Source organism: Lucilia cuprina, chromosome 3 (assembly GCF_022045245.1).
Source record: "Lucilia cuprina isolate Lc7/37 chromosome 3, ASM2204524v1, whole genome shotgun sequence".
In the NCBI taxonomy this organism is placed as follows: domain Eukaryota; kingdom Metazoa; phylum Arthropoda; class Insecta; order Diptera; family Calliphoridae; genus Lucilia; species Lucilia cuprina.
The window spans coordinates 48,633,308-48,651,267 of NC_060951.1; the positions used below are offsets into that span (position 1 = coordinate 48,633,308).

Below are 17,960 nucleotides of genomic sequence, written 5' to 3' on the forward strand. Positions count from 1 at the left end.
TGAAATTTTTAAGAAGGAATTTACACTGAAAGGAATTAAATGGTTGATTTTGAGGGACGAATATTTCTTTTTTTATTGCGAGGATCAAGGGAAAAATATAGTCAGATAAAGTAATAGTTGTTAAATCATGTTCTTTCATATCTTTCTGTGTAATATTACCATCGAACCAATCATATCTGTCTGCCATAAAAAATATATTCACATCAATAAGAAATATTTAAAAAAGACGCGGATGCATAAATCGAAACAAGAACAACAAAAACTATAATAAGCCAACGAAGAAACTCCCAACAAAAACAAGCCAATTATCCTAAAAGCTCCAACTACCAAATCAAAGAAAAACTTTAAAATTATGCTTATGCAAGCACATAAACGTTTTGTCAAAGCAGCAGCAACCAAAGCCAGAAAATCACATACAAGTTCCATCATTCAACCATACATGAAAAATATGATAACTTCCTACCCACAGTCTTAACATTATACTGTAGCATATTCCAACCTAAAGAACTACAGAATTAGCTTTGGTTTAAATTGTGCGTAGGTTATTAATATAAAAACCAACATCAACTTGTTAAGAGCCTCTAGAAAGCCCCGTTCAGAAATTTACAAAATCAAATCATCATACATACATCTGAATGTGCTACAATCGTATTTCCACAATGCAAATACACAGGCTTAAAGACCAACAAAATGTTGATGACTACAAAATATTATTTCATAAAAAAATATGTTACGTTGTCCCCATAGAGAAGAATTGTTTTCTTGATGATGCCTAAATAAGATCATTTCCCTCTTAAATAAATAAACGGCCAAAGACCGGACAAACAAACAATCATATGGCAAACGGCACAGGAAGACTAAAAAGATGACATGAACAGCAAAACGCAGGAAAAAAACAAATACAGAAATCATAATAAATTGAATGACATTCATAAATAAACAATATGCAGGCAATAAGTGAATGTGAATAAATATAAATGGAAGGGGATCATCTGTATAGAGTTTGTATGTAAAAAACAAAATCACTGTAACTATAGGTACTCCCCTCGGTCAGTGTTGGAAGGTATTAAATCATTAAGAATACAATTAAAACTCCTTGCTGCTCTTAGTAGTCTTCATCAATACACTTTTTCTGTTATTTGCTTAAATGAAAGACTATCGGTTAGCATTTCGGCAAAGAGTCGATGCATCCATAAAGACAGTGATTTCCATTTACGTCTAACCACCTTTTTTGCTCTATTTCGTCTTTCGTCACGGATGTACATTTGTAAACGAGGTTGAAGACATTCGTCACTTTAGTGTCCCCTTTGTAATCAAGAAAGTGGATACTTGAAAAACAAACATACGTTTTTTGCAGTCACTTCGTAATATATTGGGTGATGATTGACTTTCTCGTAGGGATAATTTTTCGTTTCAACCCTGGGTTAAATACACTGATAATGTTGGAAAGCCGTCTACATCTGCATCTATATGTTAAACAGGAAATGTTTTTTTGGTAATGTTAATCTACCAATAGAGTATAAATCTTTAGAACATGCGAGGTCCATTCTAAATTTAGAGATTGCTTAATTACAAATAACTGATACAACCGTACCGGGAAAGGAAATTTTATTGAAAATATAGGGACAAGATAAGCAAAAGGACAGTAATCACATTTAATTTACCACACAACTCTTTCTATGAGTGTGGATTCTATGAGTGTGGTAATGAACAATAGTCCCTGACTCATTCACAACATAGAGTTCTAGCACCACTCCTCTATCTGAGTCTGCGATAGCACCGGAAACTTTTTTCGAAATATTAATATATGCACAACCTTTTAACTAACACTCTTCTTGCGCGATTTGTGTTTGAGCCATAACGTGTACTTCGAAGGGTCTTCGGCTGTATCTAGTGCAGGATTCTTGTGAGCTTCTGATACTACACTTCAAATTACTAAAAACGTTCAATTTATTACAACTTTTAAAGTTAATTCAGTTTCAAAGGTATTGATAACAGGGAGCATTTACTAAATATCTTCTACATTTTGGTCCAACGATAAACCGTTATTATGTTGATGTAGACGTCCTTGATCGACTTTTTGAAATCTTTTTATGTCCAAATTGAGTCAACAATTTAAATTTTTTTCCTTCGCCATTGTTTTTAAGAGATCCAACCAAACAATTGCCAAGACAATGTTCTCCACTTCAGCCACCCAACATGTCACGAACAGACATTTATTGTCACTTCTCATTCTATCTGCCCCAGTCGAAAATTCATCATAATCTCCAATTGCTCCAAATGTCCTGTTTCTTGTTTCGAAATAGTTGATGCAATACTAGCTCACGTCGGCTTTAAGAAATAAGCTGACATTGGTGCAAATTCCTTGGAAGTTTTAAATTTAAAAGTTTTGAACCTTTAAACCGTTGACGTCGATCATTTTAGTCAGAGTGAAAATATTTATTATCAAGGAATTTATCCTTGGCAGTAGAATATTGAAACATCGTTTCAATTCGCGATGTATTTTACGATTTAATTCCTTTAATTAACTGACCCTAATAAAACTAACTACATGTACTTTTTGTACATACATTTATTAAAAGAAAAGAATAAAGTTCTAGTTGATTAAGACATTAGTTTTTATATCGTTTTTTACTCCCAAGTACTCACAACATATTTTGTATTTTATTTATATTTAACCCATTACTTTGGCTTGAGAATCATATTGGCATACTTGGATCTGTGTGTAAAAAACGATCATTGTTTTTGTGACTTTAGATATGTTTAGATTTTTATCCGAAATGAGTATTTGTTACTCCAACTTTTATCTGTAGGATTATTTAATGATTTTTTTTCTTAAACTTATTTAATCATTTTATATTTTGGTCATCATATTCTTGCTGTCATCATAATTAACATAATTTTACATTTACCAGATCGAAAACAGACCACACGAGCCTTGATTTTCTCAATCAGTGGCTCAATCAGTTTTTTTTTTTGCGCTGTAACGTGTGTGGGTTTAAATATTTATTTCTCCTGCCGAAGTCAATCATTTCGTAGTCTTGTTGCAGTTTTCTTAATTGGCCTTTTATTTAGTCTTATTTTTATGGAATTCTGGGTTTATGATTTGCTCTGGTTATGCTAATAAACTGGTTGAATAACGAAAAATTTTTGATTGGCTTTTGATAGAATTTCAAATGTGATTAAGATTTTGCATAAATAGTTTTAGTATAAGGAAGAAAATATAAATTTTTGTTTATTTTATGCAAATATTTTTGCATTTATTTAAAGAAAATTAAAAAATATTTTCTAATGGTTTTTATTATTATTTTTCAGATAACAAACTCTATTGGTGGTCAAAAGGTAAGTAAATTTAAAGTTTAACAAAAATTTAAACGCAGATCGAAATAAAAGTACGAAGAGTTTGAGTCCAAATTTTAAAATTGATTTTAAAAATACTATCTTTAAATATTATTCAAAAATTGTAAACTCTACTTCCAGGAAGTTTTTCGGCAAATCAAAAATTATTCAAACATACATAATACTTATTCGATAGTAGTTTCCTCATTAACATTGTCCAATTGTTTGAAAGCCTTCTGTTTTTTCATTCTTTTGGCCGCTTGTCTTATTGATGTAATAAATACCAACCACAGTTTTTCCTCATAAAACTGGCCACTGAGATAACCAAAGGCTACCGAACGAATACTATTTCTAAAATTTCTTTTGCTAATATTACTTAACAGATGTTTTTCATTGCACGATTTTCATCAATATAGTTTTTTTTTTTTTGCAAATCTTGTTGTTCCTGTCAAATATGATCTTGTTATTGTCCGAATATTATGCGAACAACAATGAGAAATATCAGTGTCCAAACTAAAGAACAAAACAATTGCAAATACAAATGGGATTTATAAATATTACAACACCCAGCATGCGCCATACAAACAATGCAAATTGTATTTAAGAAAAAAAAGGATCTTAAGGATATGCATACATTGTATGTATGCCTGGTTTTATGCTGCCTTAAAATCAGGCCAAACAAGCTAGATTTCTTAAACCGTGTCTAGGTAAATTTGCTGAGGCGTGAATTGTTATGAAATTACAATTGTTGCAAAATTTCTTTAACATAACATATAGTTAGCAAGAGCAAGCAAGTCTCGGGTCTATTATTCATTATGAGTTTTTTTCTTGAAAGAAAAGTGTGTCATATTATCCTTTCTTTTCACTACAATTTTTGTATTATGCTCTATTGTCCTGTGTATTGTTTGGTATTTTGAATTCTATATGGTGGTTTGTTAGAGGGAATTAAATTCTTGTTAAACTGTAATTTGTTATGTATTTTCTTTATTTTGTTTTTGGCATGTGTAAGGTGTCATTTATGTCATCTGACATCAGAAACTAGAAAAAAAGAGAAGCGCTTTGTAAAGAGTTTTAAACTATAAGTAGGTTTCTTAAATATATATTTAAAAAAAGGTGTTTATATTTAAAGATGTCATTTTGATGTTGATTAATGTGTTTATATCAAATCATAAATTTTTTATATTAAAAAATAAAATTTACATAAATATGTACATACGTATAAAATTTTATCTTGTGATAAAAATTTGTATCAGTACAGGAAGAAGGCAATGCAAATCTAAAAAAATATCCCCCTTATAGAAGATAATAATATTTTCAAGTGACTGTTACTCTTGTCACAAACATGTTTTATATTCTGGACTTTCTTGGGTAGATATCTCCAACGAATCAATTTTTTTTTTTTTAAAAGTCCCGTTGGTTCTTTCGGACCCTTACTCTAGAGGTGGCGTGTCATAATGTACAGTGACATAATGACCATGGAAATTTTGAAACACTTCATTGAGACATATTATCCATGGACGTTATGAGAATTTCAAAAATGTATCTGAGCAAAATGACAAAAATCCATGGATAATGTCCATGGACTTTATGACACTTTTATAAAATGTCATAACGTTCATGGACATTAAGACACTCCACCAAAAAATTCCGGTTGTGGGTCATAATGTTTATGAACGTTATGACATTTTATAAAAGTGTCATAAAGTCCAGGAACATTATCCATGGATTTTTGTCATTTTGCTCATATACACTTTTGAAACTGTCATAATGTCCATTGATAATAAGACACACTAAATGGAGTCATAATGTCCCTGGACATAATGACAATTTCTAAAGTGTCACAATGTCCAAGAGCAATGCGACAGAAAGTCCATGGATTTCAAAGAGTCTATTTATCAAAAAAGCCGGTATTCGAAATTCCCCACAGTTTGACATGTTTACGCCAGGTCGAAATCCGGCTATCCAGGACACTTTTCAAAAAGAACCCAAAATGCGACATACATCTTTTTAAATTCTAAAGAAATTTTCCAATACATTTCTGTTTTAAAAGTGTCGAAATGTTCATGGACACTATGACATTTTAAAATGTGACATAATGTCCATGGACATGTACAAGCGTCACTCTTATCTCGTATAGAATTACTCGTAATTTTTGTGTACATATATTGTATTTTGAATTTATTTAAAAATGTTTCCTAAATAGCCCGAATTCGCCCGATCGGTCATAGGTGTCCTAAGCTTCAAATACTGGCTTCGCTATATTAAACCTCATGATAAATGGACTATTTGTAATTCATGGAGCTTATGCCACTCATGGACATTATCACACTTACGAATGGATTAAACCACAATAACACTATGACTATGTGGCATTCGGTAGGTTAGTGGTTAGTGATCTAGTCTGGTAGACCGGAGGTGGTGGGTTCGATTCCCACCCGTGGCACTGGTTAAGGAGCGCACAACAGGCCCGATAGAGGCCTAGGTGTATTTCTTCGGATTTGATGTGTATACATCCTCCTTCCAAGCATTTTGACACTTATGAAAGTGTCATAACTGGACGAAATTTTCAATAAATGTTTTTGGTATACTCTTTTCAATGAATTATCTTTTTATAGATTTTTCTCTTTATAGAATGTTTCTTTATACAAAAAAATGTTTTAATTTTTTAAAAAAAATTTCGATTTTACAGAAAATGGTTGAGTTATCTTGATAAATTAATTTTTTATAGAAAATATTCGTTAAATTCATTTTATAGAATTATGTAAAGAAATCCATGTGTAGATTTTTTTGCATTTTCGGTAAATTTCCTAAGTTTAGAATTATTTTATGGAAATCTTCATTAGACTTTATAAATATACTTTGAAATTATAATTTTCGTGTACAAATTTTAAATTTCCTTAAAAAAAATCATTTTAATGTATTTTATTAAAATTTGAACACAACAACGTGAAAGCATAGATGTTTCATTCACAATTTTTTCAATGATCTTTTTCAAAAAACAAACTATTAACGCTCGATTAAAAATTTCAAGGTCAAACCAAAGATTTTTCACACCTACCTTCAAATCGATAACTATGTATTGATTTTCATTGTTTTCATTTCCGTTTTATACCACTAGCATTTTTCTCTCAAACCAAAAACACAGGTATATTCTCCAGATTTTAAATATTTTAATAGAAATGATATCTCTCAAAGAATTTAGCATAACCTCCCTCCCTAAGCGTACATATTTCGCCAAATCGAAATCAATTTAAAAAATTCCTGTACATTTCCTTTTAGTATTTTCAAAATTAATCTTAAATAGACAAACAGCAGCTGTAGAGCAAAATAATATAAAATGTTTACGGTCATATTGAAATTAAAAAAAAGTAAACATTTTTAAATATTTAATGAAATAAACATATTGATGATTTTTGAATGCCTATCGATACCGTGAGAAGGGTTGTTTTGTTGTTTCATCTTGTTTGTCTTATAAAGATCAATATATGAGATTTTACCGTTTTATTTGTAGGTGTTCCGTTTTACTTTCCAATCAATTTATTTGTTCGATTTTTATTTATTGACATTTTGTGGGAAATGATTTTTTTTTGCTAAAACAATAATCCTAAAATTTATGAGTGAAAGATTGTGTTGCATTAATACTGATTTTCGATTTTATAGTTTAGTTTTGCAATTTTAAATGAGTTTCCTTTTGTTTTAAATTATTTCCGTATTTAGTGCAGAAGAAGGAGATTATGCAAATGTTTAACTCTTTTGTATTTTATGGTTTCCTAGAAGGTTTGTTGCTTAAATATTTTGTTTTATGGATCTTGCATATGTTACCATTTTTATTGTAGTATAAAGTGAATGTAAACAATTTTTTAGAACAGTTTGCATATGTCATTTTTATGTAAATACATAAATTTCTTTTTAAAGAAAATCTTTAACTAATTTCTTTTGTATAGAAAATTTTTCATAAAAATAAGAAATATTCGCCTAAGACCCATTATTGTGGGTCCTTACTTGTTTTTGAGACGATCTAGTCCATTCAAATCCTAAAGTGATTTTAACAAACAGAGGAGCTTGAGAGTTAAAGTTTTGCATAAATATTTTCTATTGATAAGGTTTGTTTGGTGTTAAAAATGGGCAAAATCGGTCCTTATTTAAAAATGTCAGTATAACGATGAAATTCTACATAAATAAGTGTTATGTGAACATAAATCTCTTACCCAAATTTTATGAGGACCGGTTAAACCTATCCCCACGTAAGGTCCTTTCAGAAAACGTACGTTGTACGAAGTACAACGATGAAATTAGGCATAAGCGAGTTTTGTGTGAGCTAAAATCTCTCTAGGGTAAATATAGATCGGTCTATATTTACCCTTAAAATAAGTGTACAACGATGAAATTCAACATTATATATATCGTCGAATACAACATTCTTACTTGTTTCGTTTTAAGACATTTTATATAAAAAATGAAATTTTATATAGAAAGGAAAATTAATCAAAAATTGTCTATAAAAAGGAATATTTATCAAAAGATTTATCTAAAAAGAAAATTTATTGAAAATTTTTTATTAAAGGAAAATGAAACAAAATTTTTAATAAAAGAACAATTTTTAAAAAATATATAAACAAATTTTATAAAAAGAAAATTTATTGAATTTTTTCATGCATTTTTAATAAATTATTCTTTACATATGAATTGTTTTCTATTAAATTAAGCATTCTAAAATTAGCAGATGGGTGTCTGGTACTTTTTTTGAAATTTCTACTTTTAAGGGGTAAAAATGTGCAACAAAGGAGATTTTGGTACCTTTTTTGGCTCTTTATAACTTTTGAACTGATTAACATAATAACATTTTTATAAATATTTCGGTAACATCTTCCAAAATTATGAGACACCTGTTTCGTACTTTTTTAAAATTCAGTACTTTTTGGGTGTAAAAGGGAGAAAACTGTATTTATGGTACTTTTTTGCACATTAAGAAAACTTTTTCGATAATTATTCCAATTAAATTACGGACTAACTCTGTAATATTTATTGTAATGAAATGTTTGCTATTTCACTGGGGAAAAAGTACGAAAAAGAAAAAGACGGGAAATTTAATTTTATTCAAACTCATTGGTTCAATTTTTATAAAATATAATAAAGTAGTTTATTTACTTACATAAAATAAGCTGTTGATATATTATTATTTTGGAATTCGAGTACTAAGGCCTATATAGACCAAATTCAAGTAAATTGTTTGGTACTTTTTGAAAGCACTATTTTTCTGAACAAATGAATGCAGATTTGAATCGTTTGAGTTTTATATGTGATATATAGATTTAAATACGGAACATTTTGTAAACTTAATTCTCGAAAAAGTATATTTCTAAGCAAAAAGTAGTACTTTCCACTTAGTAAAATTTATTCCATTTTTGGTACTTTTTCTTCCTTCAAATGATACTCTTTGTATGTTCTTTAATATGAACTCAAAACATATGATTATTAAACATACACAGTCCTCATTGAATAAGATTCTTTAAGAGACAACTTTTTAGTACTTTTTTCTCATAAATTGTGCTTTTTTTAATTTTCTAAAATATTCAACCTAGGAGCATTAATTTTAACATACATGGTCTTAACTAAATAATAATATGTAAGTGGGGACTATTTGGTACTTGCGTTTTTCGTTTTTCCGATGGTTCTTTTTAATATTTTTACGATATTGAAAATAAAATTTAAGTTGCAGGGACCTTAGTGAATGAGAATCTACTGAAATTTTTTGAATTGTATATAATATTGAACACAGAAACACAAAATTTTTGATTAAATGATAATCTATTAGAGGTATTTTATAGTACTTTTCTTCAAATATTATTTCCGAAATTTTCTATAATGTGGAAGCTAAATGAATGAAACTAAAAATATAAGCTTCTTACTGAATAAAACTAAAACATTAAAAAATTTTAATCAATTTTAATTTTCTATAAAAGTAAACAAAATTTTGTATGTGTTTTATTTAAGTTTGGGTAGCGAAGCACCCAAACATTTTATTAAATAAATAAAATTTAGGTTTTAAAAAAAAAATATAAAATTAAAATTTATCAAAAATTTTTGGCGCTAAACTATATGGTTAAATAAAAATTAAAAAATTTTTAACTTCCTTTTTATAAAAACAAAATGCCTTTTCGTTAAAAATAAACACATTTATGAGCACTTGTTACCCTACAAAATTAACTCCAATATATTATTGTATTCTATTTTCTTTGAGATATTCTTATAAAAAGTGTGAAAATCTCAATTATTAAATAAAAAAATTAATAGATTTATAACAAGAGCGTAACCACAAACCCACATACAAAAAGAACAAGTATTAAAAAGGATCAGAAAAGTATAGAAAAGGACTTGATTTACCCGCAATTAAAGCGTGAGAAAGCAAGAAATTTATAATTTTGTGCAAACAAAAAAAGAAATTGAATAAAAATTATTACACAATGGAAAGCAATACAAATAGATAAATTCAATAACAATTAAAGAAATGATACAAAGAATTTTAATGCTTATAACATTAAGCGATTTCAGTTAACAACGGCAACAAGGACATTAAGGATATTATGCACTTGCTACATTTAAAATGAAAACAAAAGGATCAAATGAAACCGACAATAAACTAGATCATATTTGTATGTATGTGGTTTATAAGTTGTTACGAATATGTAAAGAATGCCGCCATACACCTGATCTGTTTTATCTTTAAGTTATGAATTGAATGCATTGTGAATTGTTGATGTTAAAAATTTTACATTGTTTTCGAACAAGGTGTTAAATGGGGCGTACTAATGAGATTTAATAACACAATGACATACACACATTCTTATTATTATGTATTTAGGCGGTGTTTTTTTATTTCATTGTTTTATCGTTTTTTATGGATTTATTAAAATAATAAGAATGTCCTTATTAAAAAATATAATAAGTGTGTCTTTCTTAAACAACATGAGATTATTGTTTTAAATTTATATGCTTTGAAGTTTAAAGAAAACAAATTAAATAATTTATTAAAACTAAATTTATAACAAGATTAAAAATTATTGATCTTGTTGTTTATTTTGTGGGAAAAAACAGGTGAATTGATAAATAATAGAAGGATTTTTATTAAAAAGTGATTAAATTTAGGTTAGGGAAGAAAATATTTTAAAATATTAAAATTTGTAAACGTATTCTTTGTTTTGCAATTAATAGGAAAACTAGAATTAATCATTATATACATATAAGTTAACTATAAATAAAGAAATTTCAAAAATTGAATTAAAATTGAATAAAAGGGAATTACTCGAAAATCTTTTTTGTCAAAAGAAAATTTTTTATATAAAATTCAATAACATTTAAATTTTTCTGAATTTTTTTTTTTGTAAAATTATTTTTTTTTACTAAAAAATTAATAAGTTTCCATCCATAGAGAGTTCATCGATTCATTCTGTCTGCATATGGATTCCATGCCAAAAGAGTTGCTCATACTTTAACACCAAGAACAAATCTATTCAATTTTAGATACTCAGTCCTGAGGTGAGCGTTCTGTAATAGAAGTCTACATATTTTTTAACTTTTCCGCACTGACCAAGCGATACCGCCTTACCCATGTGGTAAAGTCTGCCCTAGATTTGTCATTAGTAAAATAAATTTAAAACTTATTTTGCTGATTTATACTTTAATTCATTAAACATAGTATAATAAACCAGATATTTATTATTTCATTCACATAACTTAAAAAACAAATTTGCAACTATTTTTTTCTATATTTTAGAAACATTTTTTTCTACATTACAGGGACATTACAGTAGATTCTGCAGAGGCAGATTTAGTTTAATTTTTTCGTACTTTAAATTATGATAGCGAAAAAAGCATTATCTCTTATTGTTGTTTATTGACATTTTATATTGACAGGTATATTAATTTTGGCATTCCGTTTGTAGCACATCAAAATATTAGCCATAGACCCACAAAATCATATATATTCTGGGTCCTTATTGAATTCTACGACGATCTAGCCATGTCTGTTGAAAGCACTCGAACGAAAAGATATAGTTTTCCTATAGGTAAGTTTTGCTTGGTATTGAAAACAGGCAATATCGGTCCACGTTTTCGTATAGTGCCTATACAAGGTCCACCGAAAAATAGTTCTTGTAGTCATAACTCTTTTTGACATTCAAGTATAGCGATAATTTTTTTTTGCTTAAACCGTTACTCAATTTCCAGCGATGAACACTTTCTAAAATCTAAATCTACTAATTTTTTTAAGGATCGATCCATACTTTCCCCCACCCCAGAAAACTACTTTAAAGATCATTACTGGCTTAAAACTATATTTACAGCGATAAAATTCGACATAGCAACCAAAATCCCTTTAGAAAATCTATGAGGAAAAAATATAAAGCATTCTAAAGTAGACGACTTTAATAATCATCGCATGAGTTCATCGATGAAATTCTATACAGACATGTTTTATACAAATCGAAATCTCGTTACTCGGTTTTCTAGTTATTTGGGTTTGTCAGACGTGCCCCTATGGCGAATGATCCCCCTATCTATCCTACTTCGAAATGTATTAATTAGGCTAAAATTAATATGAAAGAGATTGTTTGTATTTATTTTGTATTTAGTAACTATTCTTAAACTTTATTTTACACCAATATCTTAAGCTTCGGTTAACGTTTACTGAAAGTTAAAGTAATGTTGCGATAAATAATAACCAGCATTGAAACATTAGTTAACAAATTATTATATAACAGGAAGTATTTTCTAAAATTAAAAAAAATAGTTTGTATAAATAACATTTCGTACTATACACGAAATTTTCGTAAATATTACGTAAATATTTTCACTGTTGTCATTGAGAAAATGGGGCTTAGAATCATAACAAAAAACTTGATTTCGTTTCAAGTACATAAATATAATTTTCCTTGACATTTTTACCAACTAGCTATTTAGTCTTGCTTTACGTAATACTGAATACTTTTTTTCTTAACTTAATCATTTCTTAAAAGCAAAACCAGACAAAAAACTAAAAAAGTGGCTTTTTAATTTAAATAAAATAAAATGATGAATTATAATTGCAATAATTGCTGGCACAATTAAAATTGTAAAACTAAAACTGCACAGACACACACACAATAATGAAAATAAAGAGAAATCCAACAATTAAATACAACCTTGTCGTCTTCGTTTTCTGCGTTTTCGTCGTCATCTTAGTCGTCTACAATTATTTAAATTTTCATTTTTAATTTCCTTGGCAATCTAGCAACACTCTATTAAAACTCTCTATGGTGTTATGGACTATACAATATTAAAAGCCTAGAAGCAACGTCATCTAAAAACTGGGTGAACATTATTCAACTGTCACTGAAGTCATAACATTTCATTTAATATAAACTTGGCTTATGCAAATAACCCAGAGGCACAATGAAACCTTTAAGAAATTCAACACACACACATACACAGTTATAAAACTTTACTTTTGTATTAATCACTTGTGATAGTGGAAAAAGTAAGTAGAAGTTCAGACTGTAGAAGCAACTTAAATAAAAACGCTTTTTATTAATCCAACCTTAAAGTTTTAGAGACAAGATTTTTAGGATTTTTGCATAAAGAAAAAAAAATATATGATATTTTTTTAAGTCATAAAAACTATACTTTGGTTTCGTAAAGTTTCGTTTCTTCTTGGGCTGAATATGATAAATAACAATAAAAATGATTGTAAATGATTACAGGGCTTAACGTTTGTTAAAGTAACATTGTAATTTTGAAACATTTTCAATTCAATTTGTCTGTTCAGCCTCTTTCCGCCATAAAACCTAAAGCAACCAAGAATACAATTCACCAAACAGGGGTGTATAATTAAAAACAACAGCAAAGTGTAAAATTACAAGTGTATAAAAATTTATTTATTGAAATATTTTTTTTAGTTAAATTTTTCTCTTCTTTTATTTTTTTTTATTTTATTCATTAATTTATTTAAATAAATTTTAGTGTTGAGTTTTTGCAGTCAACAGACAAATCAAAATTAATTCTTTTTTTTTTCATTTGCAAATTTTAACTGTTGTTTTTGTTACACTTTCCATTGTGGTCAACAACTGTTCAAGGTTGTTCCGTTTTTATGTTGTAAAATGAAAAACGTTTCCATGCGTGTGTATTGGCAATTTTATATACATATAATATTAACACAGATTATGATTTCATATTGTGTTGTATTCATATATAATATTTAATTCATGGAATTGAAATCAAAAGTGTATTAATGTTGATGATGTGGTGGCGGTTTATGATGTTTATTACCGTTTTTTTCATTTTTGGTGTCTTTAATTATTGTTCCAAAACAAAGTTAATTTTTTTATTATAATTGTAATGATCACGATATGTATTTTATTTTATTACATTTACTACTACGTCCACTATTACAGATTACTTACAGTTCGTTGTAAATTGTAGTTTTTATTTATTTTTTCAATATGTAGATTAATGTCTCAAGTTTATTACGTTTCATTAGTATATGCGCCTTTTAAAAGACTGCGTTTTACGTTACTTTTGGCCTGAAACTTATTGAGCTGCGAAAATACTACTTACAGTGGCAATTTGAGATTGTTTTTTTATTTTATTTATTTATACACCGCCAGGCAAATTCCTTGATAGTAGTTAATGTGTTTTTGTTTTAATGTAATGCAGAATTTGGACTTTTAGGTTTTGTGTGTGTTTCTTGAGAATATGGAAAGAAAATGTAACGACAATAAGTATTGCATACTTATAGGTTTATGATCTGGAGAGTAACGAAAATGTTTCTTTCTTAGCATAGCAATATAAATTTTACAAAGTTTTCTCCATTACCTTAAAACACATTTTGGATCTCAGGTGATATACTAATATTACTAGTAGAATGTCAAAAATGATATTGATTCTTTTTGATCGAAATTCGTAATGCCTTCTTGTAGCCTGGACTTCATACGATTGGACGCATGTAAGATCGTAGGGCTACTTATGAAACAATTACTAAAGAATTTTTTGAAGGCAATAGAATGAGTAGAACACATCTGTTTGCATTGCCCTTCAAGATCTCAGTCTAAAATATATTGGTACATCTCACTTCTATGCTCTGGACTGGATCAAGGATGTATCACTAATAAATCTAATATATTAAAAATACTCCCTACTAATGTATTTAATTTATATGGGAGGGCCAATTCCACTATTAAAAGTCCGCCCATTTTTCTATAAATGCTCACGTGAATGTGAAAGTTTTTCAGGCTGACCACTTTCAACCGCTGATAAAAGTCTGTTTTTTCAAAATTTTCAGATGAATTTATTATTCAAAAATTTTAAATGGATGTTCAATTTCTTCTTGCTAAATTTGAAGATTTTTACTCTAATAGGTTCCAGGATTTTTTTTGTATTTAATTGACACTAAACTTGCTCCAACAAAATTTGAGAACTCTAACTGTTATATTTTCTGAAATAAATCGATTTTATATTTTCTTAATACGAAGATGCCACATCCACTAAAGACATTCCACCCATTTTGTCCAAAAATATTCTTAAAGGTGTCAAAGTTTAGTAAGTGGGCGTGGCACCTCGCCCATTTGAATTTTCCAAACAAAGTAGCCTAACTATTTGTCTTTCGAAATATACGGGAACACACTGTGGCAAATTCAAAAAAGAAAAAAAAAACGGTTCAACCATTTAGGCGACTATAGACTTCAATTAAACACACATTATTTTTTTTAATAGATTTCGGAAATGTTTCAAAGTTGCAGGTTTTTTTGCCAATTAATTCAAACAGACTTGTCTACTAAGTAAGAGAGGGCAAATCATTAATTCTGTTCAAATTCCTGGAAATGTAGAAAGATTTACATACTAGAATATATAGCTTTATCGCAGCAAAAAAAGAACTTCCAAAGAAGCGAAAAAGAAGTAGAATTTACTGCATGGAAGTACTGAAAAAAAACTGAAGAAGTGATGATTTTAGTCAGATTTGTAATAGGAGGGATGTCCTTTTCATTTGATTGCAAATTCACTACTTCTGAATCCATTCTCAGGAAGTAGTTTTTATGTTATTTATAAGGGAATGAAACTATAGTATTATAGAATACAACTGATTTCACTCAAATAACATTAACATAAATAAATTTATTTATGCATTTATCAATAAGCTCCAAAATAAAATTGGTTTAATTCAAAAAATTTCAGCACAAAAAATGTTCACCTCTTTGGAATCCCGTAAACATCACTTCCACAGAAGGTTAAAAAAATTACTTAGTGCTATTATTGAAGTGACGATAAATGTTATTCATTTGAAAGAATTTCGTTTTATTATTTCTGGGATTTATAACATATTAGTGCCATATATACAACAAATATTATTACTTTCATTCACTATTTTCTCAATACACATACATTCACGTAATTAAAGTTTAATGTTAAACAATTTATTTTTGAAACTATTTTTTAAAATTTTCTTTTAATTAAACATTTCCATTCTACTAATGTGAATTATACACAAGGCACATGCCTGCCAATATACACGAAAGCCAAATTATAGCTGCCAGCAACAACCTTGAAGTCTGCTTCTTATTACTTTGGCTGGATGTACTATAGCAAAGTAATAAGAAGTAAAGTAAACAAACCTGATGACTTTCATCAATGAAAGTTTATTTACGTTTAATATGAGAAAGTTCCATAAATTGCCAATCATAATCATTTGTAACCGTAAGCCATAATTCAAGGAGGTGGCGAAAAGCGAAACAGTAAAACAAATAAAGGAAAGATAATTTTACTTTAATTCAGGCTTAAAAAAGTAAAATTTAGGTGGTTTATTTTCTCTTTATTGAATTTAAAAGAAATTATAAAAACTTCTTTCAAAACGCTAAAATTAAGGCGTTTTTCTAAGAATTTATTTAAAATGTTTAAAAAAATTTTAGGCAAATCATTTAACTCCCCAAATACGTGCTGAAAAACAAACTGTAAGTGTTTTTGTTTTGTTAACAAAAAGAAAATATGCCGCCTTTTTAAAAGAGAGAAAACAAAAGAAAAGTGAAATCATTAGTTGGTCTTAAAAAATACGTTTTCAGTTTTCCGTTTTTTCTAGGATATAATCAGCTTAGTGTTATTGTTTTATAGTGATCGATATGACACGGTGTATTTAAACTATTGTCCTGGCACGTCCTTTGTAAAAATTTTTATGATATTGCTGAGTGTTGCTATAATATTTAGTAGTGCTACACTCACGCACTTTAAGACTTAAATATTAAGGGAGAGTTTTGTTAAATTGTGTAGCAGGTTGCATATATGTTATAGGAATTTTAGGCGTTTCTAGTTTGTAAGTGAAAAATCCTTAACGAACAAGTGTGTTTTAGTTGTCCTTTGCCTTTTGTGTGTCTTTTTTATTTTTTCTTAACATTTTTTTATTAAATTTAATATCTAGCCTATAATTTATAATAATGACCAGATTAATTTTGAGTTTTTCTTTTGTACAAAAACTAAAATTGCAGCAATTAAGTATAGACGAGATTGTCACTTTACATTAAAACTGCAATTAAGTATTTTACCTTAGTTGTTGTTGTTCTTATAGTTTTCTTTGATCCGATTTGCTTCATAACTATTTCATTCACGCTGTCTTTTACTCATTCATACACACCAACTTCTAAAGATATTTAGCTTCAAGTGTTCTCTATTGAAATTTATTTTTATTTTCTTTATCTTAAAATTGAATTAATTTAATCCGATTAAGTAGTATATATGATATTTTTTTTGTGTATTTATCTAAAAGAGATATGGAAAATATTGTTTTTTTTTTTTTTTAAACCAACAACTAGTTGCTGGTCTTTATATTAAATTATATTTTGTTTCCCCTTTTTTAGGGAGCCAACTTATTAGGTTTTTTGTTGATATTCTAGCTTGGGTGGTAATTTCTAAATTTGTTATTTTTTCAATAAATTTTTATTAAAAATTTAGAATTTTTAATCCTTTTTGTATATCAGCTGCACACGAATCAAACGGATAGAGTGAATAAGGTATTACAAGAGAACCACCTTTGCCACTTGTGGCTTTTAAATATTTCAAATAAATTAAACCAAATATGACAAAATTTAGTGTTATAACTAGCGACTTATGTATATATTTTTTAGGTATGAAGTGAATTTTGGAAATTTATCTACGTCTTCAGATTATACTGGTTAAGAAGTTAGATCGAATATTTTGATTTATTTGCGGAATGTGCTGTTATACGAATGACTTCTAACTGTGAAACAAAATAGGTCTGTTGATATACATATATTATAAAAACTCGTAAACCTAAAAGTTATAGCATTTTCCAAATCACAGAATGTTTAATTTTATCTGTTGATATATTGAATTGTAGGAAAAAAAGAATAATCTTCTAATAGTTAGTGAAAGAGCACAGAAACAGAATGTTTAATTTTAACTGTTGATATATTGAATTGTAGAAAAAAAAAGAATAATCTTCTAATAGTTAGTGAAAGAGCTAATGAACTTGATATAAGGCTGAAGGCTTATGAAGCCAAAACTGAAGGCTTATTTAAAACAGGACTGAAGGAATTCCGTACGACAACTTGGAAACACCAAATGGAGCAGCATGAAAGCCTCGT

At 28.2% G+C, this 17,960-nt stretch overlaps 1 long non-coding RNA gene across 1 annotated transcript in view; it reads left to right on the top strand.

Annotated features, from left to right (window-relative positions):
- LOC124418878 overlaps positions 1–17,960 on the top strand; it is a 668,817-nt gene that overhangs the window by 345,896 nt on the left and 304,961 nt on the right. The window contains exon 5 of the long non-coding RNA XR_006940276.1: positions 3,316–3,342. This is a non-coding gene — a long non-coding RNA (uncharacterized LOC124418878). The remainder of the gene's footprint in view (positions 1–3,315; positions 3,343–17,960) is intronic.